At 47.7% G+C, this 24,402-nt stretch overlaps 1 long non-coding RNA gene across 1 annotated transcript; it reads right to left on the reverse strand.

Moving 5' to 3' along the window:
• Window positions 1–961: 961 nt before the first annotated feature.
• Window positions 962–23,848, reverse strand: LOC119373582 (uncharacterized). Its single transcript, XR_005179903.2, has 3 exons — window positions 23,482–23,848; window positions 11,093–11,270; window positions 962–1,079 (listed from the first exon to the last, which is right to left on the reverse strand). It is a non-coding gene; the product is annotated as an uncharacterized LOC119373582 (long non-coding RNA).
• Window positions 23,849–24,402: the final 554 nt, after the last annotated feature.

Below are 24,402 nucleotides of genomic sequence, written 5' to 3' on the forward strand. Positions count from 1 at the left end.
TACCTCTTGCTAGAGTATATCATAGCGAGGGGTGAGGAAGAAAAGTTAGCGTGAGGATGAGTGACGCGATAGTTAGAAGAAGGGTAAGGAGGATAAATAATACATAAGGGGAAGCTGTAGAAAGTGAAAAAAAGGAAGCGTGAAAGAATTAAGAAAGAAGATGAAAAAGAACTCAGTCTACGTTCGCCAAGTGGCGGTGTTTGCTTGACACCTCCGCTGGTTACTTAGATTGCACACTAGTGGGACTGGCTTAAATTTTGCAGTGTGTATTTCCTGTATATTTTCAAATCATGGACCTCCCACACGCAACGGTGACGCCGACTCGAAAATCCTGCAGAGACTTGCTATGCCAATAAATTCTATACGTCAGTTGCCTCGAAGCAGTAGAACCGCATTTGAAGCCCAGATTGCTTCATTTATTTCAAACGAGCCTACGCATGCTGCACGTCTCCGAAAAATCGCGCCATGCTTCGTGAAACTAGGGCATCTAGTTAAAAACTGAATCCTGAATCAGAAACCCACAATGGTTCTGTTTCTTTCGAAAGAAACCGGCCGCCACATTGTTCGTAAACTGCCATCTCTGCCGGACGACTCATCCGCAGGATGGCACGCGCAGCGTTCGTCTCATGATGGTACATGATGATGCGGTACTGAGATATATTATGGAACAGAATGATATAAAAACCAACTTGAACTATCGAACACTCAGGCAACTGGAGAATATTGGTCCTCTCATACTGCAATACTAAATACACTTAAAGGAAGTACGCCCGAAATTGACAGCTGTTTGAAGGGTACGCACAAAGACAGAACATCGAAATGGCCAGAATTTAAGTCTTCTGGCATTACCTGCAGCATGTCGACTTTGCTCGTTTGGGAAAGTTAGTATCTACACTGTGGTTGAACGAAAAATAAGATACAAGCAAATAGGCTTTTTTGTTATTTTATATTTTCGGAGACCTACTTCGCAATGGAGCGTCAATCTTCCTTTATTCATTTACGACCTTTTTGTTCCATAATAAATTGGTAAGGATTAGATACTGGTGGCACACACAAATACATGCTGGGATCGCAGCGCGCTGCAAGAGAAAAATGAGCACATTTATTGGCTGTGAGCTGCAAGCAACAGTGGCGTACTTAGAGAAGAAACCCTTTGGTCAACAGTACAATTTTGTTGAAGAAAGGTGTGACTTCTATAAATGAGGACAACAAGCCGAATGAGATGGCGGAAGTATTCTCGTGAAACAAGGTAAGGTGTACCGCGCAGATGTAAGAGGAAACAGCCAAACACAAACGCTGGCTATAAATTGACATGGCACATTGTGACCACACCTTATTTTATGATGCATTCGTACCAACTAGTTCAACATTCTCTATTTTCACAATACCATTCTGGTTAAAAATTCAAATGTATTGCACTGTTACATACAGCCGGGGAAATACTTGCTGCTTTATACATTTTTATTGGAACATATGAAACCACACATAGAGACTTACGCTGCTAATTATAGGTGCGCCCTTCGTGCCAAGTTGCCACCGCGCCCTGCGGGCGATGTTACCGCGACGGGTGCGCTGACAGTAATGTTGGTGTTCTGTTGGTGAGCAGGTACGTACAAAGAAGCCAACAGGAACTCATAACATATGACGTCGTAATAGCTTCTCAAGCTCAAACATGCATCAAAGTTGTTTTGGAAATCCGGGACTCACAAATCACAGGATGGCTTGGTAAAATAAAAATGGTTTTAATAAGTCGAAAAAAAAAGGAAATGCTCACACGAAGGAACACACGTACTGAAGTTCGTCGCACGGGGGGACACACATAGCGTGCGTCGAACTCGCACTCACGGTCTCTCGCGCTCACATACGCACAACCGCGCCGTCGCACGAACGCGCACTCTCCCCCCCAAAAAATCCCACCACCAGGCTAGTCTCAAGCCACACCGCTGACCATGGCGCACAGGATCGCTGGCGCTAGCTACCCGCTAATAAAAATAGCTAACACTCGGCCGTCCTGAAACCTTAACGTCCTCGTTAAGGTGGTTGCAAAATAAAAAAAAAACAATAGCTGTTTTACAGCACACAGTCGCGTAGTCTGGCAGGTAGTACCCGTTGCCTGCGTGGGCGTCTAACGGCCAAGGGTTCGTCGCACTGATCCTGATCCGCTTGGGGCTCAGATTCTTCTTCGCCGTCTTCGTCGTCGTCTAGGTGAGACGTTTTACTTGATGCCGACCACACCTTCAACTGTGAAACGTGCGCCGTCGTTGGGTACCTACTCCCAGTACCTTTGTTCAACTCTGCCACTCTGTACGTGTCGGCAGGCAACACTTCGGTTATCACTAAGGGGCCTCGGTATTTCGGTTGGGTTTTAGTTGGGTTTCCCGTGTGTTGGGGTGCTGCCTTCAAAAACACCACATCACCCACAGCATACATCCTTGCAGGGTAATGCCGGTTGTCGTATGCTTGTTTAATTCTTGCTTGTTCTTCGAGTAAGCGCTGTCGCGCAGTTTCTTGAAGCTCACTTGGGTCCTTCCAAGTGTTTCCATCATTCATTTCCGCATCTTGCAGGGCTAACCCATAAAAAACGGGCTTGTGACCATGTAACACTTCGTAAGGTGTCTTTCCCGTGCTCTTGCTAACGGCGTTGTTCAAACTGCACTCAACATACTTGAGGTTTGCATCCCAATCACGGTGCTCTGTGTCTTTCATTGCCGTAGTGATGACGGGCGACGCAGTACGATTAACTCGTTCCACTTGCCCGTTAGCCTGAGGGTGGCGTGCCGAGTTCAGAACGTGTCGGACGCCTCGTGTCGCACAGAACTCTTCGAAGGCTCTTGAGGTGAAGCAACTGCCTCGATCCGTAATGATGGTTTTAGGAAGGCCTCTCTCTAGGATGAACTCTTCGATTGCGCGCAATACACACTTTGTCGGTGTATCTCGAGTAGGAAATAGGCGCACGAATTTCGTCAAATTGTCAACGATTACTAGAAGGTGCTGGTTTCGTTTTTTGCTTGGAACGAATGGACCCATGTGGTCGATGTGCACCGTTTCAAAGGGGGCGCTTACCAGGCGGAATGGGGTTGAGGAGCCCTTCCTTTTTCCCACCAGGGACCTTGTTGAAGATGCATTCAAAGCACTGTGAGATGTGCTTTCACACGTAGTTGCGCATCCGAGGGAACCAGAAAGTCTCCTGGATCTTTGCCGCAGTTCGGTCCACAGAAAAATGACCAAGCAGATCATGACATCGGACCACAACTGCTTTCCTCATGCACTTCGGTAGCACAAACTTCATAACCATCTCTTTGTCAGAGTTGATGATCCGCATGAGTCGACCATCTTTGAGCACATAGTCCTTTGTTCTGTTCTTGTCTTCTCTCGAGCGGTCACGTTCCGGCTGTTCAAGTATTCGTATAAGTTCTCGTAACTCTTCGTCTCCTCTTTGAGTGGCAACTATCTGGTCTTCCAGACTACAGGTCAGGTACACCTCAACGCGTCTCTCCAAAAGATCATCCATGGTATCAGTCGGACACTCCACTGGTTCTCGACTCAAAGAGTCGACATGCTCCATCCGTGTACCCGGCCGATGCCTTACTGTGAAGTCAAATTCCTGAATGAGGTGATACCATCGTGCAATCTGTGGTTTCTGTGTTCGCTGTGCATTCAAATAAATCAGGGCCTGGCAGTCTGTGACCACCGTGAAATGTATGCCCAAAAGTAGGAATCGCAGTCGATCAACACACCACACAATGGCCATCAGTTCCAATCTTGTGGAATGATATCTGCTTTCTGATTCAGTTGTCTTCTTGCTTACACAGTACACAAGGTGCCAACTGTTCCCCTTTTTCTGGAGCAACATTCCTGCTAACCCTTTGGAACTGGCGTCAGTGTGCAATTCGGTTTCTGCCTTTGGATCAAACAGCTGCAACACTGGCTGTGACGTAAGTTTTTCCTTGAGATCTTGGAAACTGCTCTCTTGGTCCGACTTCCATTCAAATACTGCATCTTTCTTGGTTAGTCTTGTGAGTGGTTCAGCAACCAAGGCGTACTTGTGAATGAACTTCCTGAAGAATCCACTCAATCCGAGGAAACGCCTCACCTCATGCACATTCCTTGGCCTTGGGAACTCGGATATTGCCTTTGTTTTGACCTCGCCTGGCTGTACTAGTCCTCCCATCAGACGGAAACCCAGGAAGTCCACATGGTCGTTCGCAAATGAGCACTTGCTGAGTCTCAGTGTCAAACCCGCATCTCTGAATGCCTGCAGGACTTGACGCAATCGCACGACCATTTCACTCCAATCTTTTGCCGGTATGAGGATGTCGTCTAGGTAGCACCGCACGATTTCACCCCTTAGTGGTCCGAGCACTCGATTCATAAGCCGTTGGAACACGGCAGGCGCATTTGTAAGACCAAAAATCATTCTTTCGAATTGACCAGTTTCGTCTGGAGTGATGAACGCTGTTTTCTTCTTGGCTTCTTCTGTCAAGGGCACTTGCAAGTAGCCTTGAGTCAAATCCAGAACTGTGTAGTAGGTAGCTCCCGCTAGGCCTTCGAACTGATCATCTATGTTGGGAAGGGGATACTTCTCCTTCACGGTTTGCGCGTTAAGCCTTCGGTAGTCGATAACCAGGCGCTTTTCCCCATTCTTTTTGTCTACTACGAGCACAGGGCTGCCATAATCGGAGTTCGTCTCGGTCACTATGCCGAGGTCCTTCCATTCCTTGACAATTCTTCGGATTTTTTCTCGCCCTTCGGCGTTTGTTCGATGTGGACACAGTGCAACAGGGGTGCTACCCGGCACTTCTACAATGTCCATCTTCAGCACACTTGTGCAGCCCAATTCTGCAGGGGTCATTGCAAAGCATTCTCGAAATTCGTTCAAAACACCCACGAGTTCTAAATACTGGGACTCTGTCACAGAGGGTCCAACGCTCACGTCACAGCGTCGTATCGGCTGTCGTTCAGTTGGCACAGGCGCCTCTTTCACCGCTTTCTTTCCCTGCTCCGCGTCATCCAAAATGGACCTTCGTGGAGAAACCTGTAGTACATCTACTGGTGTAGCTCGTCCAAGCGGTTGACTCTTTTGTATGAAGGCCTGTCCGTCACCCACTGGGTGCACAGGAACAGTAACTTCTCCGAGCTTCATGTCGAGCAGGACATCTTGACCACAGTGTCTGTATACGACGGGAGTGGTGATCCTTTGCTCCGTGCACAGTGTAATCCAGTTTACGGTGTCCCTCTGGAGTACGCACTCCTCCTTGGCTCTCAATTGCAGTCTTTGGTGACTTTCATCAGGCTCCAGATGAGCAAACGGACAGTCACTACATTGCCAAAACCGCAGAGAACCTCCCATTCTTGCATATGTGATGTAAGGCAACTCTGTGAATGTCCTTCCGACCAATAAATCGACAGATTGAGCTTCATCTGGGACTACGAGGATGGGTATGTCCTTTGCCAAAACACCATCGATGCATAAATCGGCCTTGCCTTTTCCAATGCTTTTTGCCGCAGGCACGGTGCTATTTCCAAAACCATACAGGGCTGTTGTCTCGGGAACGATTTCTAAGCCACATCGCGCTGCTGCAGAGGCACGCAGGAGACAGCCAGAACTGCCTGTGTCAATGAGCCCAACGACAGTGAACCTTCCATTCATAGTGACTTCCTTCAGCAACACGCTTGGGCTCTTGATTTCACATACTGGCTCAGTAACTGTGTTTGCCTCATTGCGCTGCAGTACCACCTTGCAGTGACGCTGTGTGTGGTCTGTTCCATTGCAGCGAAGACACTTCATCGGCCGTTTTGGTTGCGGACAGTCTTTCGCTATATGGCCGTACCGGCCACAGTTGTAGCACTTTCGTTCTCCCCTTTCATTAGACAGAGGGGGAAGCCTGTCCTTGGTACTTCCCTCGTCGACTGATTTTCTTGCATGCAACACGCTGGCATTCTGAGCACGTGTTTCGTCGCTCGCCGCTTTACGGTCACGTGTTGAACCGAAAAACTCTTGCCTTTCACGCTCAATCCTTTCGAACTCTTGAATGTCGTGCAAGATGTCGTCGTCGTCTTCATGACTTTTTCCGAGCAACATCGTGCTGAGTTGTTTCGAACGTAGTCCTGTGATTATCTGCTCACGGGTGTCCCAGAAAGCCAAGTTCGCCTCCTTGCACAACCGCACCTTGGCGTGGAAATAGACCACTGAGCTTTCGTTGCGCTGTTGCACGCGCTCGTGCATTTTGCGCCAGCGTTCCGCCGCGCGCGTCTGGCTCACAAAGGTACGCCGAAAGCGCTCTTCAAAATCCCTCCAAGTTTTGATTTCCGACCTCCTCGAACGCAGCCAGTCTCTTGCCGGTCCGGTCAAACGGGACTTGGCGGTCTCAAGCATGAAAGACTCAGGCCAGCTGTGTAGCGTCGCAGTTGTACGGAGATTTTCAATCCAATCCCTTGCTGAGGGTGCGTACTCGCAACCGTCGAAGCTTGGTATGTTGTTGCTGAGGTCGGGCATTACCTGGAACGCAGCGATTCCACCGGGCGTTCCGGCGGACGCGGGCTGTGGCGTCGCTGACGGAGCCAAGCGCTCGAGCAACGCCGTTAAGACGCGGTCCTTTTCCATAAGAGCGTTCAAAAGTTCGCGCACGGTAACACCATCACTTTGGCCGGCACCCACGGGAAAATGCGCCTCACGCACAGTCTCACCAGTAACACCGCTCTCGTTGTCGCTGTCGGCTCGGGCGTCTCCACTTTGAACGTCCTGGTTGTTCATGGTGCCGCTCAGGTCGTTAGGCCTTGTAATCCAATCCCACGTCTGAGATGTTGGAAATCCGGGACTCACAAATCACAGGATGGCTTGGTAAAATAAAAATGGTTTTAATAAGTCGAAAAAAAAGGGAATGCTCACACAAAGGAACACACGTACTGAAGTTCGTCGCACGGGGGCACACATAGCGTGCGTCGAACTCGCACTCACGGTCTCTCGCGCTCACATACGCACAACCGCGCCGTCGCACGAACGCGCACACTCTCCCCCCCAAAAAATCCCACCACCAGGCTAGTCTCAAGCCACACCGCTGACCATGGCGCACAGGATCGGTGGCGCTAGCTACCCGCTAATAAAAATAGCTAACAGTTGTTTGTGGTAGACAGCTTATATACCTAACAGCACTTTAAGCAAATGGTCGAGTGGTTGCAATAAGCATAAAGGAAACGGGACCGTCATTCTGGTGTAGGTGCAGTCGCTCGATTACCTTTTGCGCTCAAGGATGCAAAGGTTTATTGGTAATGTTGCCACCGCGTGATGAGACAGGAATTTATATATGGCGGCCAATAAAAACTGCCATCCGCGTTCCAGTCTTAAGTGGTGGCTTATTACACGAAATATGTACGAAAGAGGCGAAGCAAAATGAAAAGGGCTATTGATCGTTGCACCGCAGCTGTCTTTTTCAAACAGCAGACATCTGAATAGCGGCCATCAGTGGATGTGGCAACAGTAATGGAGAGGAATAGAATTGAGGAACATGACTTACATATGTACAAAGATAGGTCTAATGGGTATTTAGATACGTACACAGAAGCATATGATGCGTTATAGTTAGCTTGAGAAATGACCTCCTCGGAATCGTTCGTTCAGAAGCACACGTTGTTGGGCTAGTCGGTTCATGTTCCTTCAGAAGCCACGGATGTGGCTATTTCGCGCAAAGAAATCACAAGGGGAGGGTTGAGGGGAAATCCCAATCCTCCCCTTGTGATTTCTTTGGGCGAAATAACCACATCTGCGGCTTCTGAAATAATTGTTCGTTACCTGGCTCCGCACGGCGGTACTCTTCGGAAACAGACGCAATCTGCACGCGAGCCCGCACTTTTCGAAGAGCTTGCATATGGCTTTGCGTGTAGCTTCATGCGCACGGGAGGAGCTGCGGGCCAAAAGGAGTGTTATGGCGTTGTCGGGCGCTAGCCCGTGCGCGCGGTGGCACCTAAATAGATCCTACTGCAGCGTTTTAAAAGCACTGCTCAGCAGGAGCAAGTGTTCCAGGTTCTTCACATCACCACAGTGTTGGCAAGCGTGCCCAGAGGAGAGTCTGACACATTGCCTGCGCGACTGCGCCTACACGCACCCGACACACTCTCTCACCAGTGCCGCCCGTTCCTCTTGTGGCATGAGCGTGAGCTGACAGGAGGTAGCCCCCAGGGGCGTAGCCAGAAATTTTTTTCGGGGAGGGCACCTCCTTGATGTGAAGTGAGTGTCATTTTGAGCTCTGTATGCCACGGCAAAAAAATTTCGGGGGGCGGCACAGGCCCGTGTGCCCCCCCCCCCTTCGCTGGCTACGCCACTGGTAGCCCCTCCTAGCATGCGATGCGTAGGTTGGAGTGCGGCTGTTCTAGGTGCCATCAGATGGCAAGGCTGATGTCTGAGCAGTTCAGTGGTACATCGATCGGTGAAGGTAGATGTGCACTTGCCGTTGACCCCTCGGTGATTTCGTTGCAAAGCACATGACAGCGGCTCGCGACCCACTGCACTCGCTTTCACACCGCTCATAGAGAGTGTGGCGAGCTTGCTACGTATACCGCGCACCAGCGAGGAGCCGCCGCCAGTCCTCTGCATGCGACTAAGCGCTGCACGTAAGTCGCGCAGCAGCGCACCCTTTGGTAAAGAGAGTTGAAACGTCCAGAACAAGGTCGAGTCTCATGCTTATGGTAGAGAACTCGTCTGTCGTTGATTACCCCTAATGACTCGCTCATTCCTGTTCGTAACGCTTAAGCGTTACGAACAGGAATGACAGCTCCCTCAGACAGCCCCTTCAGAGAGTCAGTGGCCGTCTTGTAGCACCGAGTCTTGATGTACAGATGATGTTGGTCCTGACGTTCTTCGTACAAAACTGCTCGGCTTAGCAGTTCGACACAACTGCTCGTCTGATGGCAGGGATATCCGCGTGCACTTCGGCGTGTTGTTGTCGTGGCCAAGGGTTGCAGGAGCCACACCAAGGTGCGTCCTTGCTCAGTTTTTAAGTTGAAAGCTAGTGCGGGTTCGTGATTTATTATGCACAGCGTGACGAACACAGCACTGAGACGAGTAAACGGTCCCGCTTACTCGTCTGCGTCCTTTGTTCTTTGCGCTGCACCTAAGGACAAGGCTTGCTTAGTAGGGCATTGAGTTGGAGAGCGCTTCTCGTTCTCGAACGAAGGCGTTGTCGAAGGCAGTGGGGAAAGGGGCCGAAACCTGAAGCTCTGTGCAGTTGTCAATGTGGAACAGACACGCTGCCTGTTAAGGAGCTCCAGTAGCGAAGACCTCGCTTCTTCAAACGTGGTGTGTCACTGGGACGTGTGGGGAACTACACGCAGTCCCTGATGCACTTTCTATGCTTCCCCTGTGTTCGGTACGCGGGGATGAGTGAGTGTGCGTACAGTGTCCATGCCAAGGAAGTTGCATTGTACGCCCGTAGTGTCATGTTTCGCGCACAGCCTTCGACGCACGCGGTGAGATTCTACAGAGCTGCCATAGTACACAGCCAGTGTTCCCGTTTACTCTTAACCACGCAGCGAAAATTGCCACCGCTGTCAACTTCGAAGTAAAAATTCTTCAGCATGCTCTTCAAGCGGACGTCGCCACTAGCCAGTTTTAGAGCAATGTGATTTACGCTATAGCGAACGCACGGCAGAACATGTCACTGCTTCTTTACTTTCAGCATTCTTTACACATATCTTGAACCAGCCGATGTACTTATATGATCTGGTGGACGTAAGATGACTTGAATTTTGAGTTTGTTGCTCTAACTTAACATTTGTGCAAACAGAAAGGTATGTATAATAATGTTGCAAATATACGCAAAACTGCAGGACATTCAAGGAAAAATATCAACGAACAATGTGAATAACAACTTAGCCGGGGAGACGGAATAATCATTCCAATGTGCGGTGACAGTGGCGACCAGCACAGTTCTGATGATAATAGCAGTGCCATTGATTATCATAAAAAAACTTCACACTTTAGGTGCGTGATTTTTGCCAAAAATGTTTCTCCTTGAGCTCGCTTATAGTAACGGTTGGTGCGTTGTTAGTTATGGGAATCTGTACTTGGTACCATTGCCGAATACAGTGAAACCTCAGTGATACGAATCTCGCGGGACCACTAAAAAAATATTCGTATCATCCGAAATTCGTATCACCAGAAAGCATGGAAAATTGGCATGTGATAGAAGAAAGCTGGCGTACATTTTCATTTATTGTTTTTAGGGCCGCACCAACGTCAGAAGAAACGCTGAATAATTGTCACGCGGAAATACCAGCCCTCGGAAATGTACGGCCTGTACGCGCGTATTCAATTAATAAACCAGGTGCGTTAATTGTGATCCACGACAGCAGTAGCCCCTTCCAAATTTTAGTATGCTTTTTTGCAGGACAACGGAGTAATGCAGCGAAAGTAACAAAAGAAGCGCTTTGACGCGATGGATCAAGGCCACAAAATTACAGAAGCACGGTCCCATGTTATGATTTTGTTATCGCGGCACTGTTGGGGATGTTTTTTGTTGGGGAAGGTTTATTCTGACCGTAAGAAAAGTTTTTTTCTTACGCCGTGATTCTGACGATTCGGCAGTGTGGCGCGCATGCCCACGCTTGCGTTCCCGCGCTTGCACGTGCTTGGCGCGTCTTCCGCGAGAGCGCGGACAACACCTCTTCGCACCTGGGCGGTAGCGTACGTTCGTATCAAAGGCCACTGGGTGAAAATCGGTTCGCAACAACCATACTCCATTCTATTGCAGGCCAATGGGCCTTGGCCGGGACCAATAAAAAATTCGTATCACCCCGAAATTCGTATGAGCTGTGATCGTATCACCGAAGTTTCAGTGTAATTTTATTGTCAGAAATTACGCAATATCACCCGGCAACGCTTAGGAAACACGAACGCAACAAATATTTCCGAGGAATTACCAATCATTGGCATGACTGCCTAAAATATGACTACCCTTTAAAGGAAAGAAATTGGGCTGTCGGCAAAATCCATATCAGGAATTGAAGACACTACGCACACGCGGAAATGAAGGCATTAGAATAACGTCTCCAATGAGTGCGCTTCGAATGCAGTCGCTAAACTAAGACTTCACTTTACCTCCATCTACACAGGGGCAAGTATACATATAGACTCCATCGATGGGTGAGATTGAACACTGTTCTGTTATTTTTGACAGGGGTTGGCAAGTTGGGTATACACCGCCGATCGGCCTCAAGCAGCAGCTTCCGTGTTCACACTGGCTTGTGGCCTCGCAATAGTCTCCTAACTTCTTATTCTGTAACAGAAAAGCACATTAATGGTTTTACTTCGACGAAATCATTTCGGCACACAAATGCAGATTCTGTTTGCCGAGAGAAAATGCCAGTAGGTTTCGCTGGTTCACGTAAATATATCTACTGCTTCCGTAGAGCTTGCACGAAACGCGGCTATTGGTCCGAACAACTTCGGTGTAGATGGGAGTAAATGAACTGGAAAAGCAGGTGAGAGCAAATGGTAGGGGCCAGAATATTTTATAGCATAATTTAGCATCGTTTGTGGTAAACAAGGCACTCGCTCCATTCATGTTATACGAACGATTGAATCCCTCGGCATGCATAAACAAGGTGGCCGGGCTGTCTTTAGGCAGGCTATCCGTATTGGAATAATATTTTCACGTGGTTATGACGGTGAAGAAGGTACATGGTGCACTACTAAAGTTTAAACTTATTATTGGGCGAAATTGTCACCGGGAAAACATGTAAGACCGAACGTACAAGCGGGGAAAACACATCGTTGATGTCGTTGCGGTCGTCGGTAGTCCAATAATCTGGTGGTCAGCGTAACGCATCGTCTTTTCTGAATAACTGATCAAACCTTCCAGCGTTACTGCTAGTTTCGCAGTGTGGTTTTCAGAGCAGGTTGGTATACGATCGCAATGTGAAGGGTTCCAGTACGTTAGGACGCGAGCACAAGAGGAGAAGCACAGAGGAAAATGGCTGGACCTCATGTAATAATAAGAATTGTTCAGTATTTACGTCCCTAAACCACGATATGATTACGAGGCTGTCAATGTGGCGTTTTGGTCAAGTAGGTAAATGGATTAAAAGGTGTCATGGCGCGACCAGACACCGACGAAGAAGGCACAACGCGACTAAAGTCACGTTCTAAAGAATAAAATAGAGTTTATCCCGCTGCGTGTTCCTCGTCCGTGTCCTTTAGCGCTATGGCACCTTTTTATTATGAGCCACGCCGTAGTCTTGTGCTCCAGGAATTTTGCCTCCATCGAAATGCGGCTGCCGCACCCCGGATTCAATCTCGCAGCCCTCGGGTCAGTAGTCGAGCGCCGTAGCCACTAGACCACATGGCGTGTACGGAGGGACTTGCACCTGATGTTCACTACAAGAAACTGTTATCTAGAATACGGCCCACATTCCTAAAACGCCAACATTATTAATCATGCAAACATACAAACTAACCGCATAACAAGGTCTCCATTTTTACGTCCAAAAAGCATGATATGATTATGAGGGACGCCGTAGTGGAGTGATCCGGATATTTTGACCATCTGGTGTTGCTTATCGTCCACTGACATCGTACATACACGACACTATATGATTTCTCCTCCACCCAAATGCGACTGCCGCGGCGGGCAAGCTAACCCGATCCCCCCCTTTTTTGTCCTCCTTTTTAACGAGCGCTTTACACATCTACTGCATAAGGAAATCACAGTTCTGTCAGTTATTGAAATTATTTATCTGCGCGATGTACCAGCGTCAAACTTCCTGACATTAAGAAAGATGAAAACCTCAGCTTTTCATATCAAAAAGCTCCAGAAAACGTTCAGTTTTCTAAAGAGCTTCTTTAAGCTTTGAGAAGAGGTAGTAGTGGCTGTACTACCGATATTGATTATAAGATGCGCGATCTGTCCCCACGATGCCACATTCATTTGCTGCAGCCTTCGTAGCACTCGCCGTGTGAACTGGAGCATTGTCGTGAAGTAGCCGGAGGCCATTACGGAAGACCCTTCGCGTGTTTTTGCTGATTGGGTTATGCATTTGGTGTAAACATACGCGCCTGATTGAAAGTAACGCGAAGACCTAAAAGATGAAGCATAGATACTTGCGATCGCTTGCGAGAGCGTTCTAACAACATTAGAACTGAAACATGTAGGAATTTGGCAATGCATTTCGCTGAATGTAGTTTTACCTCAAACTTCCACTAGACGCCCATCGTGCGTGGCTACCGAAAAATCCGCGCCGGCGAGATATTTAAAGCCCTTCCATCCATGATCCAGGGCAATTATGCATCAGCTCCTCATTTATCCCGCTAACAGACAACGATAATAAGTGTCACCGCAGTTGAGCGTTTCACGCTAATGGACAAATCAGGGCATGTGCGCACATCTTAGAAAAATATTCTCCCTCTTTTCCGTTTTTCCTCTTTCAAGAATGCGTATATATTTCTGCAACAGAAGTAAACACAGTTGTCGGTATTCAGCGATAGTCCTGTTTGCTCTTTCTTGTCTACGTTGCATCGTGCTGTTTTCTACAATGAATATGTAGCAACAAATGCACGCTTCTAATGATCATTTCTAGCACATCGAGCTGTGTTCCACCCTCTGTCCTCTTCGAACCTTCTGCACATTCTGCCCTCCTGGGACGTGCCACGCGTATCACCCGCTACTTTCCCTCTCTATCAAGCACTCACACATGCCTACAAGGCTTGTCCAATTGGTTTTCTTCTTCCAGCCATCAAGAGGACATGCCTTGCGCCTATGCCATATCATGAGGTCTGAAACTACGAGGCAGATTGGGCTAATAAAAGGAGCCCTCCTTCTCGCCTGCTCTCGGCGGACCTCACCTGGACGTGCACGTTTTGCTTTAATGAGTAACTGCGAACAGCTTCACAAATGAGCGAGTTTGTGAAGCTGTTCGCCAACTGCAGACGGTGCAGATTGTCCGTGATTGCGCCATCTCGGAAAAAGTGAAACTGGTCTTGGGACTACGGCCAAAATTTTCGGTTGCCCCAAACGTCGACAAAACCGAGTTACTAGCACTCGTCCGAGGCACAGCTAGCAGAGTTGTACCAGCGCAAAGTGATGGAATCGTTCTCGAGTGCGTGGAGGCTCTACCTTCGAAGCTAAGCGGCATCAAGCGGCACGCTATGGCGAATGTTGAGCAGTCTCTTCGCGAGGACAACCTCAACCTACTTCAATCTGACAAAGAGGTTAGTTTCGTGGTATTTGCCTCTCACGTTTACAGCGAAAACGCGTCGAAAACCTGGCAAGATGATTTCCGAGAGGCAAAGGACTTGCATCCTGCAAAATCTAAGAAAGAGGATCTTGAAAAATGTGTTGTAGTTGGCCTTTCGAAGCTCTCAGCTTTCCTAAAAGGCTGCAATAAACTCTGCCATTCGGCGTTTATGGATGGAAAAATAAAAATGAAGACACGCTAAAACGTCTCAAAGACCAAAGAAACAAAGTTAACAGTATGCTGCGTCACGAAAAGCGAAAGTATCTAAGCAGCACTTTCAACAATGACGTAATGAACAAATCGGAGTTAGCTTGGTCAAGGCTAAATGAGTTTCTTGGCCGTAACGGTAACAACTCCAGGCCCACTGAGCTTGTGGTGGATGGTGACACTATTCGCAATGCTAATTTAGCGAACGTTTTCAATGATTATTTTGTGTCCTTACCAAAGCAAGCGCACAATCCAGCTTGTACTACATATTTATCTGACAGTACCCTTGAGAGTGCGTTTTCGGCGCCGACAGCAGCCAGCGAAATCGCGCACTCTTTCTCGTCTGTAAAAAACAGCACATGTCGCGACGCATACGATATCCAGATTAAACCCATTAAACACGTGCTGGATCTCATTGCTGATTTATTGGTACATATCTTCAACCTCATTTTTTCAACTGGAATCTTTCCACAAAAATTACAAGTGGCGTAAGTAATAGTGCTCTACAAGGGAGGAGATAAGAATTCACTGAGCAATTACAGGCCTATATCTATATTCACACTGATATCAAAAGGTTTAGAAAAACTGCTTCAGAAACGTATGACTTGTTTTTTAGATAAGCACCATATCATCACTTCTTCGCAATTCGGTTTCACTAAAGCCCGCACAACTGAGCATGCTCTCCTAGAGCAGAAGGAATTCTAATTAGATGCTTTTGAACGCGAACTGCACACAATTGATATCTATATAGATTACTCAAAGGCTTTCGACACCATAAACCATGTTACACTTTTACAGAAATGCAATCATTACGGCTTCGGAGGTGTCTTTCTAAAATTAATTGAATCTTACTTAAAGTATCGGGAGCAGGTGGTGGTCATCAACAATCACACCTCCAATTTAAAGCAATTTCAGCAGGTGTGCCCCAAGGTAGTATCCTGGGACCCCTTTTATTCTGCATATATATAAATGATATTGTAAACATTGACGCCTCTGTAAAGTGTGTTATATATGCGGACGACACAACCTCACTTCTCACTGCGCAACGCTATAAAGATCTGATCAATGACGCGAACCAGGTAATATTAAAGTTATTGGGCATGCATTAATTCTTAAAATTAAACACTTCGAAAACAAAAGCTGTTTACTTTAGGCCTAGAAATAAACCTTCACCATTGCATGCACCGTTAATGCTAGGCATCTCGGAACTTCAGATAGTACCACGTATTAAGTGTCTGGGTGTAATTTTCGATGAGCATATGTCATGAAATGCACAGACTGAAAACTGTCTCCGAGTGTGTCCAGGATAACCGTAATTTTGTCTAGGGTGCGTTATCTGCTTCCTAAAAATGTTAAGCTTCTCATCTATAAATCTTTGTTTTTATCGCACATAAACTATTGTCATCTAGTTTGGGGTACGACAACCTTAACGAGCATTGATAAATTGCAGGTAATACAGAAAAGGGCAGTTCGCGCCATTGCAGATATTCCGTATGGAACTCACACTTCCCCGCTCTTTGATGAAATGATTCTACTAACCCTACCAGATTACTACGACACAAGTCTTATGAAACGCTACCACACAGGATTAAAAAGTGATAACTTTTTGGGCACACTTGCTCGAATAAACCAGCGGACCCTTTGTTACAACACTCGTCATGTTCACACGTGGTTTCTTTCACGCACGCTCACTAAATATGGCAAAGAAATGCTGCGCTTTCTCTTGCCGTTTTACCTAAATCAAATGACAACATGAAAATACTGCTAAAATACTTTTTTGGCTTACATATCGCTTAATATTTTGTGTTTTTCGTTTGTATGGTTTCCTTTCATTTGCATTGCATTGCTTTTGGTATGTGTATGTATGTATATATATATATATATATATATATATATATATATATATATATATGCAGTCTGGTTAGAGTTATAAATTCACGTCATTGTGTTGTCTGATTCCTATTATATGATTACTAACAATGTCACTCAGGTTTTGGCAAATTCTCAATGCTGTGGCTGTTTGTGTATTTTCGCCTAAAAAGAATTTCACTGAGCTATTTCTGTTTGTGTTTCAATGAAATTTCAACTAGATATGTTATTTTTTCACTCTGTACATTGTTTTATTGACCTGTACGCGTGCCTATCCCTGCCATTTTGTACGGGGTCGTGGTCCTAGTCAAGCCCGTGAAGAGGCTTTTTGACCCCGGCCCTCAGCATCCCAAATTATGGAATGTTGGAATGAATAAAGTTTCAAAGCATCTTATGGCGGGGGCTTTCTCCCTCCGTCCCCCCTCCTCCTCGCGGCATCCACCCCCCATTGCGCATGCCTTGAATGCCTTGAATATGCATTTTTGTTTTGCGGTTGACATCATTCTCGGCAGTCATATTTAACGCAGTCGTTAAACTAATGTGTTACAACACACTAGGAAATTTTGGGAGTTCTGAGTATTATATACGCGAAGCAAAAGAAAATCTGAAACAAGAGCGTACTTGAGCAATATTCCGTATTTGTGATTTTTTGTCATAAAATACGGACAATAAAGCTGCAAGATGACAGTATTTGGTAAATATACTGCCACTCCCGCTTGTTTTATTTTGATGTATCCGGGTTTGACCAGCAATGACGGTTAGCAACGCCCGGCGTTGACAGCGCGGCAGTGTTCCAGAAATATACTTCAGAAGAACGTGTTGTTGGGCGAGTTGGTGCTTGCTGAATGACATAATGCAGCGCTAAAAACACACACACCACAAAGTAAGGAACACAATGCAGCGCTAAAAACACACACACACCACAAAGTAAGGAACACAAACGGGTGTGTGTGTGTTTTTAGCGCAGCATTATGTCATTCAGTGTTCGAGAAGCTTGGCGAATATAGTAGATCACTTTGTTACGATTGCGCGCAGACCGCGAACAGCCTAGATTACTCCAGAACTTGCGCGACCACCAGTGATAAGACTAGAAAGTTCGATGCGTGACGTATAAAAGACGGCGTGGTCCCAGCCATGAGCAGCTTTTCGACGGCCAGCGCTCTGTTCGCCGCTATCAGTGCACGCTGTGTAGCAGTGTATTGCTGTAGTTTTCCTCTGAGTTTCCCGGCTACAATTTCGGCCAAATAAAGAGTTTCATCTCGGACACGCTGACTGCTGCCTTCGTCGACGTCACGACCACGTGATATCTGGTGGAGGTGCTCTCTGTCCATGTACCGAACGCCCCACTCGAGCCGTGAGCCAAGCCCATGCCGCGAAGAAGACACCGGCACCATCAGCGACATTCGAGCCAGCCGCAGACTGAAAGGACTACCCCGCCCAATACGGACGCATACCGGACAAGACAAAAGCCACGGCGACAAAGACAACAGGCACAATGACGGCCGCAGTGAACCCTGCCACGATAGTGATGCAACCACTCAGGGAGCCGCCGACATTCCTTAGTTCTCCGTGTGAAGACCTCGAAACCTGGCTGGAGACGTTCGAAAGGGTCGCAACGTTTAAGAACTGGAACGCCGACGACAAGCAGCGCCACGTGTACTTCTACCTGGCAGAAACAGCAAGAACATGGCTTGAGAACCGGGAGTCCGCACATCGAACCTGGGATCTCTTTCGCATTGCTTTTTGGAGACGTTCACTAGTGTCGTCCGAAAGGAAAGGGCCGCAACCTTGCTGGAGACACTGGTTCAATTCCCGAACGAAAACGTGACCATCTTCGCCGAAGAAATGCCCCGGCTGTTCCGCCACGCTGACCCCAAGATGCCTGAAAAGGAGAAGGTTCGTTTCCTCATGCGAGGAGTAAAATAACAGCTCGTCGCTGGAGTTATGAGAAATACACCGATTACCGTCCCGGAATTCGTCTCATAAGCCACGACCATCCAGAAGACGCTGGAAATGCGAACCCGCCAGTACAACCGCCGCTTGATCCAAGACAGCGCAGCGGTTCAAGCCATCGGCTTCGCCGACCTGCGCGAGACCATAATGGTCGGAGTGCGCGAAGAACATTGTGGAATGTTCCCGTCGTGCCAGCCACAAGCTGCCTCAATAACAGACATCATCCGAGAGGAAGTCCAGCAGTCGCTGGGAATCCCCGAGTCAGCTGCAGCCAATGAGCTGCGGCATTGAGCTGGCTGCTGCAGCCCAACGCCACGCCCCCGGTCCTCGTCCACGTCAAGACGGCGCGCCGCCGCAGCAGTTGCGCCGCCACCACCGATGTCATGCCGCCCGCGAGCCAGCCAGCGATACACGCCGAGGAAGACTGACGTTTAGCGCCCCGCCGACCACCGCCCACTTTGGTACCATTGCGGAGAAGCTGGCCACACCTACCGCCGGTGCCAGTGCCGACAGATGGGATTGCGTGGGTTCGCCATTGACGCGCCGCGTCCACAGCGGGGTGAACGACCACGCGACATTTGCCGACTAGCTCGCAGGAGCGCAGTTGACACCCCGGCAACCTTCCCGTTCGCCGTCGCCAGGCCGCTACGTCTCTCCCCAACGCCGAGCATACACTGGCCCAACTCGGTACCGGTCACCTAGCCCGTATCCGGAAAACTAAGGGCAGCAATTGATGGAGGTGCGGTTGCTGTACTACGAAATACCGAATATCCTCCGCCGCCGACGACGACGCCACGACGAAACCTTCAGAGCACGACGGGAACAAGACAGAGCCCTGACGACGAAACCTCGCGGACCGAAGTAGCCTGAAGACGCAGCGGGGAAACAGCGAAACAAACCGAGGTAGCCGTGACCCGACGCCACGACCTAATCGCAACGCGAGACGACCAACTAGCGACCTCGACGTTCTTATCCACGGCCACAGCGTCACACCTCTCGTCGGCACCGGAACCGACTATTCTGTCATCAGTGGACCGTTCACCACGAAGCTCAAGAAAGTTAGGACACCCTGGGAAGGCCCCGAAAGCCGCACAGCTGGAGGTCATCTAGTAACGCCGGAGGTAATCTGCACAGCGAGACTCACCATTAACTGCCGGAGTAATTCTGCGAACTTCGTAGTCCTGCGGCGTTGCTCCAGAGATATCAATATTGGTATGGACTTCTTAAGCCTTCATGGTGCAGTCATTGATCTGAGATCCAACTCGATAATACTATCCACAGAAACAGCACTAACGCCGTACACGCCGCCAGAGAAGCACGCCTTGAATGTGCTGGAAGACCAGGTCACCATTCCCCTCGCTCCAGCGTCATCATTTCCGTCGGCACTCAGAAATAAGCAGACCAGGAATGCGTCGTTGAGGGCGATCAGCACCCGCTTCTGAACCACCAGCGTTGCAAAAGGATAGCCGAGCTGCGCGATGGCAAAGCAACGGTAGTGCTGACAAACTTCAGCTACGGATATAGGTACCTCAACATTGGTACGACGCTCGCCTACATCCACGAATTCGTGAACGCCAGCAATGCTTTCGCCACTTTTGATGCTACCAAACCGGCTTCCAAGGATCGAGGTCCCCAAACAGACTTCGACGTGAACCCGAGCCTGCCGAAGGACAAGCAAGTCCAGCTTAAAGCCCTACTCCTGCATTTCAAGAACTGCGTCTCGTCGTAGTCAAGAATTCGAATGACCCCAGTCGCGTAACATCGCATCATAACAGAAGGTGCCCGACCAATCCGTCAGAGCCCTAACCGAGTTTAGACGCGAGAACGCGACGTCGTCAAGAAAGTGGTCGACGAAATGCTACGCGACGATATCATCCAGCCGTCGAAGAGTCTGTGGGCATCCCCCGTGGTTCTAGTGAAGAAGAAGGATGGGACTCTACGTTTTTGCGTCGATTATCGCCGCCTCAACAAAGTCACGAAGAAGGACGTGTATCCATCCGCTTCCCCGGATAGACGACGCGCTGATTCGATTACACAATGCAAAGTACTTTTCGTCGATGGACTTCAAGACCGGTTACTGGCAAATAGAAGTCGACGAGAGAGACCGAGAAAAGGCGGCCTTTATAACACCAGACGCCCTGTTCGAGTTCAAGGTAATGCCGTTTGGTCTTAGCTCGGCACCTGTGACTTTGCAACGCGTCATGGATAGAGTACTGGCCGGCTTGAAGTGGCAGATATGCCTCGTGTACTTGGACGACGTCGTTGAGTTTTCCTCAAACTTCGACAAACACCTTCGGCGCCTTGAAGCTCTACTTCAAGCAATCAAGGCATCCGGACTCATCCTGCAGCCTCAAAAGTGCCGCTTCGCGTACGAGAAGCTCTTGTTTTTGGGTCACATGATCAGAAAGGATGGTGTTCGCCCCGGACCCGCGGAAAACAGCTGCCATCGCTGCCTTCCCGCCACCCACGGACAAGAAGGCCGCGCGCCGTTTTCTCGGCCTTGTGCCCCTATGACAGACGCTTTGTCAAGGAATTTTCACAAATTGCCGAGCCACAAACGCACCTCACGAAGACCGACGTGCCATTCAACTGGGAAACTGTGCAAATCGAAGCATTTCAAGAACTGAAACGACGCCTCCACGTGTCTCCGATACTAGCGCATTTCGACGAATACGCCAATACGGAAATCCACACCGACGCAAGCAGCGTAGGACTCGGCGCCGTCCTTGTGCAGAAGACTGACGGGCTGGAGTAGGTCATCAGTTATGCTAGCCAGTCGCTATCAAAGGCAGAAATCAACTATTCCACAACAGAAAAGGAGTGCCTGGCCATCATCTGGGCTACATCGAAGTTTTGCCCGTACCTCTACGGCCGGCCCTTCAAATTTGTTAGCGACCACTACAACTTTAGGAACATCTTCTGGAACTAATCAAAATCACATTTCTGCGCAATTCGCAAAAAGCTGTTCTACGGAATGGAGTTTTTTTTTGCTGAAGCAATATCTTTTCTCGCAAAACTACGATTGCTTTCGTGGCCCTGAAGACAATGACCGCAAAATATATTTTTCTCACCAAAACTAAAGGGGTCCGCGGACATGCACCGACGTGCTTACCTGAACACAGTCTTTAGCACTTATTTATTTCGTTTTGCAAAAGCTGCCTTGAGAAATGTGCCGTCGCTGGGCGCACTCTTTGACCGTACTCAGATCTATATTCCTTGCATCCTAGATATGATTTCTGTCTCACAAAAGAACACCAGATTTTATGGGACACGAGATTTTATACGAAATGTTATTGCGTTAATGTGTATATACGACATCTCGGTGTGATACAGCACGACAGCGAACTGCTGCTGCAGAGAAGTAACAGGGCATTGTCAAAGACAATGCGCTCCTAATGTTGGTTCGATGAAGAGCGTCACCAGGGCTGATGCAGCTGATGAAGGCCAATGGCGAACCGCATGAGCTGAATCAAAAACATCAGCAGTACTCAAGACGCAATGACCCTTTCTACATCATTACCTGTACGTGTAATGCTTCACTAAGAGCCACTCGTTAAACAAGTCAGTACACCTACTAACTAGCAGGTATGATGATATCGTCATGATACAGTGATACATTTTGTGCATTACAGCTGCTGAAGGTCAAAAGCGGCCCTAGTGCGACAGTTCAGTGAATATAGCACAATAGTGACAGTCGTCCGACTTGAGTCAGTTTTGTAGGCTAAACTGCCGCACACGCCACTTCGCGCCACTGCCTGCAAGAATCCGCGTCAGGCCTTCATAGTAATTCTGGTACCATTCCATTTTGTCTACGAGTAGACGTACATGTACGTGATTTATCAGAATTATTGAGACTCAAACCGATTGAATTTTTTTTCATTATCAATTACAATAATCAGCCTTTATGACGTCCAGCTTTACCATGACACATTTTCCAAATAATCGTAGAATTATACTGGACATGGTGGCGCCATGGTACGCATTGCAGAACTTAGTAGTAATGCAGAACTAAACTGGCTTAAACCATCCCGCAACCTCCCTGAGGAAATGCGATACCGATGCGTCTATGTGCAGCTGTATACCCCTAACAGGCATCAAAAGAAAGCAGCACTTCATAGCAACAGGTGCACATGGTATGCTCTTCTTGGGCCACTTCAGGGTAGCGCACTGAACGAAGAGGCAGAGTTTTCTCACTTTATTCTAGGAGAACACAACATCCCCCTCCCCTTGCCTCCACTATTTGCACTACAATTTACAATACCCATATATTGTCATGGGCTCGTGACGTGGACAAAGGCAGCAGCCAGCTTGTTGAAGACTAAACTTTTTATTTGGGCGAACCTGCGCCCGGTAAACGAGAAGTCAAACTAAGCGATAACCGCTTACACTGATAGCGGCGAACAGAGCGTCGGCCGTCGATAATCTGAACCGCAGCAAAGCGCGTCGGCATTTTTGCATGCTCCGTCGAACATTCGAGCCTGATCGCTGGTGGCCGTGTCAGTTTGAGAATAAACTGAGCTGTTCGCGTTTGCGCGCTCAAATCTAACAGATAATCCTAAAATATTATCGAATGTTCCCAGACATCCTGACGCGGTTCCCGCAAGGCAGCAGCTGCACGTGCAATGTGCCGGTAACATAAAACAGAATGAAAGAAGCGCCTGTGGCAATATGTTGGAAGTCATTTGATCATTAGGGTGGACTACGACCATGAATTGTGGTAAGGAAGGACTTCACCGAAGGCGTACGCGAGCATCGAAGGAGAACACGCGCTTAAAGACGAGTGTGATATGAAACTTCATCCATGTAAATAAGAGGTATACAAATACTCTAATTCGGGAAAGCTAAATCAATGTCATTTATTCGTTTCGTATTGTAGAGGCACGACTAAGTTGTTGTAATGATATTCTCAGTTACGTGTTATAGAATTTTTCTGCGAACAAACATGTTATAAGCACACCACAACATAAAAACATCGCGAACATACAAACTCAGAATGTCATTCTGCCTACGCTCCGCAGTTAGGCTTTGTATGAGAATCTGCAAATGCTATAGGGTCACAAATAAAGTAATCAATTGGGTAAGGGTTACCTGTGCTAGTTGGAAAGAAATCAGTAAGAAAACAGAGTTTAGCGTATGCTAGCTGTTAAAATGTAACGTATGCGAAAAAGAAGGTAACATCATATTGGGAAAGGTTATTTGTATGAGATATACGTGGAACTTACTTACAACTGGAGGACCTGGAGAATCTGAGGAAGATGCCAGGGCTAAAGTTGCTATTAGCGGCGTAATGCTGATTTGGAGTGAGATGTAAGAGATGAGTTCCATTTCTGCTTTATTACTGGTTTGTGAAATCCACGTGATGAAGTTGAGGCTTGCTGCTTTTATAGGTGGTGGCGAATCGAGAACTTGAATGTCCAAATACCTTTAGTGGTTTCTTATCCAGTTCGCTGTAGGAGATTTTGCAAGATGCAACGTATTTGACATCTTCAGCTACGTCAGCACTTCGGAATCTGTCAATGTTAGTACGTACTCATTTCGACAAATATACTCATATCGTCAGTTGTTATTGTTTGATACCTGGAAATAGGTTAATGCTCTGTTTCGCATTATATTCTCAAAACACATTTCAGTTCCCAGAAAGAAACACTCTGAACACCACATTAGTCTCTAGCATGATGTTTCCTTTGTACTCGTGGCTGCGATTACAAATTTCCCGAGTAACATTTCAAAGACTACGTCATGGAATGATATTTGTTATTTCTGAGTTGATGCCCATGCAGATGAATAAAGGAAGCACGCATATATAAAATAAACTATGTAAAAAAACCAACCCGGCGATGCGTTCATCATACGCACTGCCAAAAATATGGAAAAACTGCTATTTCTTCATGGGGGCTGGCGTAAATTACTCTTCTACACATAGTGCAATTTCAGGTAATTTGTCAGTATTTCCCTCATAACTCTAGGATTTTCATTTGCGAGTATTTTGGAATAATCAGAGGTAATTTCAGAGGTAGTTCAGTTCCTTGACGTATTTCGTCAGTTTTTCTCTGATACCAGTGATGTTGCAAAAAAAAAGTCACTATATGTGGCAAAGAAGCTAACAATTCTTACAAGAGCCGGTATTAGAAAAATTAGCTGATTGCA

Source organism: Rhipicephalus sanguineus, chromosome 11 (assembly GCF_013339695.2).
Source record: "Rhipicephalus sanguineus isolate Rsan-2018 chromosome 11, BIME_Rsan_1.4, whole genome shotgun sequence".
Taxonomy (NCBI): domain Eukaryota; kingdom Metazoa; phylum Arthropoda; class Arachnida; order Ixodida; family Ixodidae; genus Rhipicephalus; species Rhipicephalus sanguineus.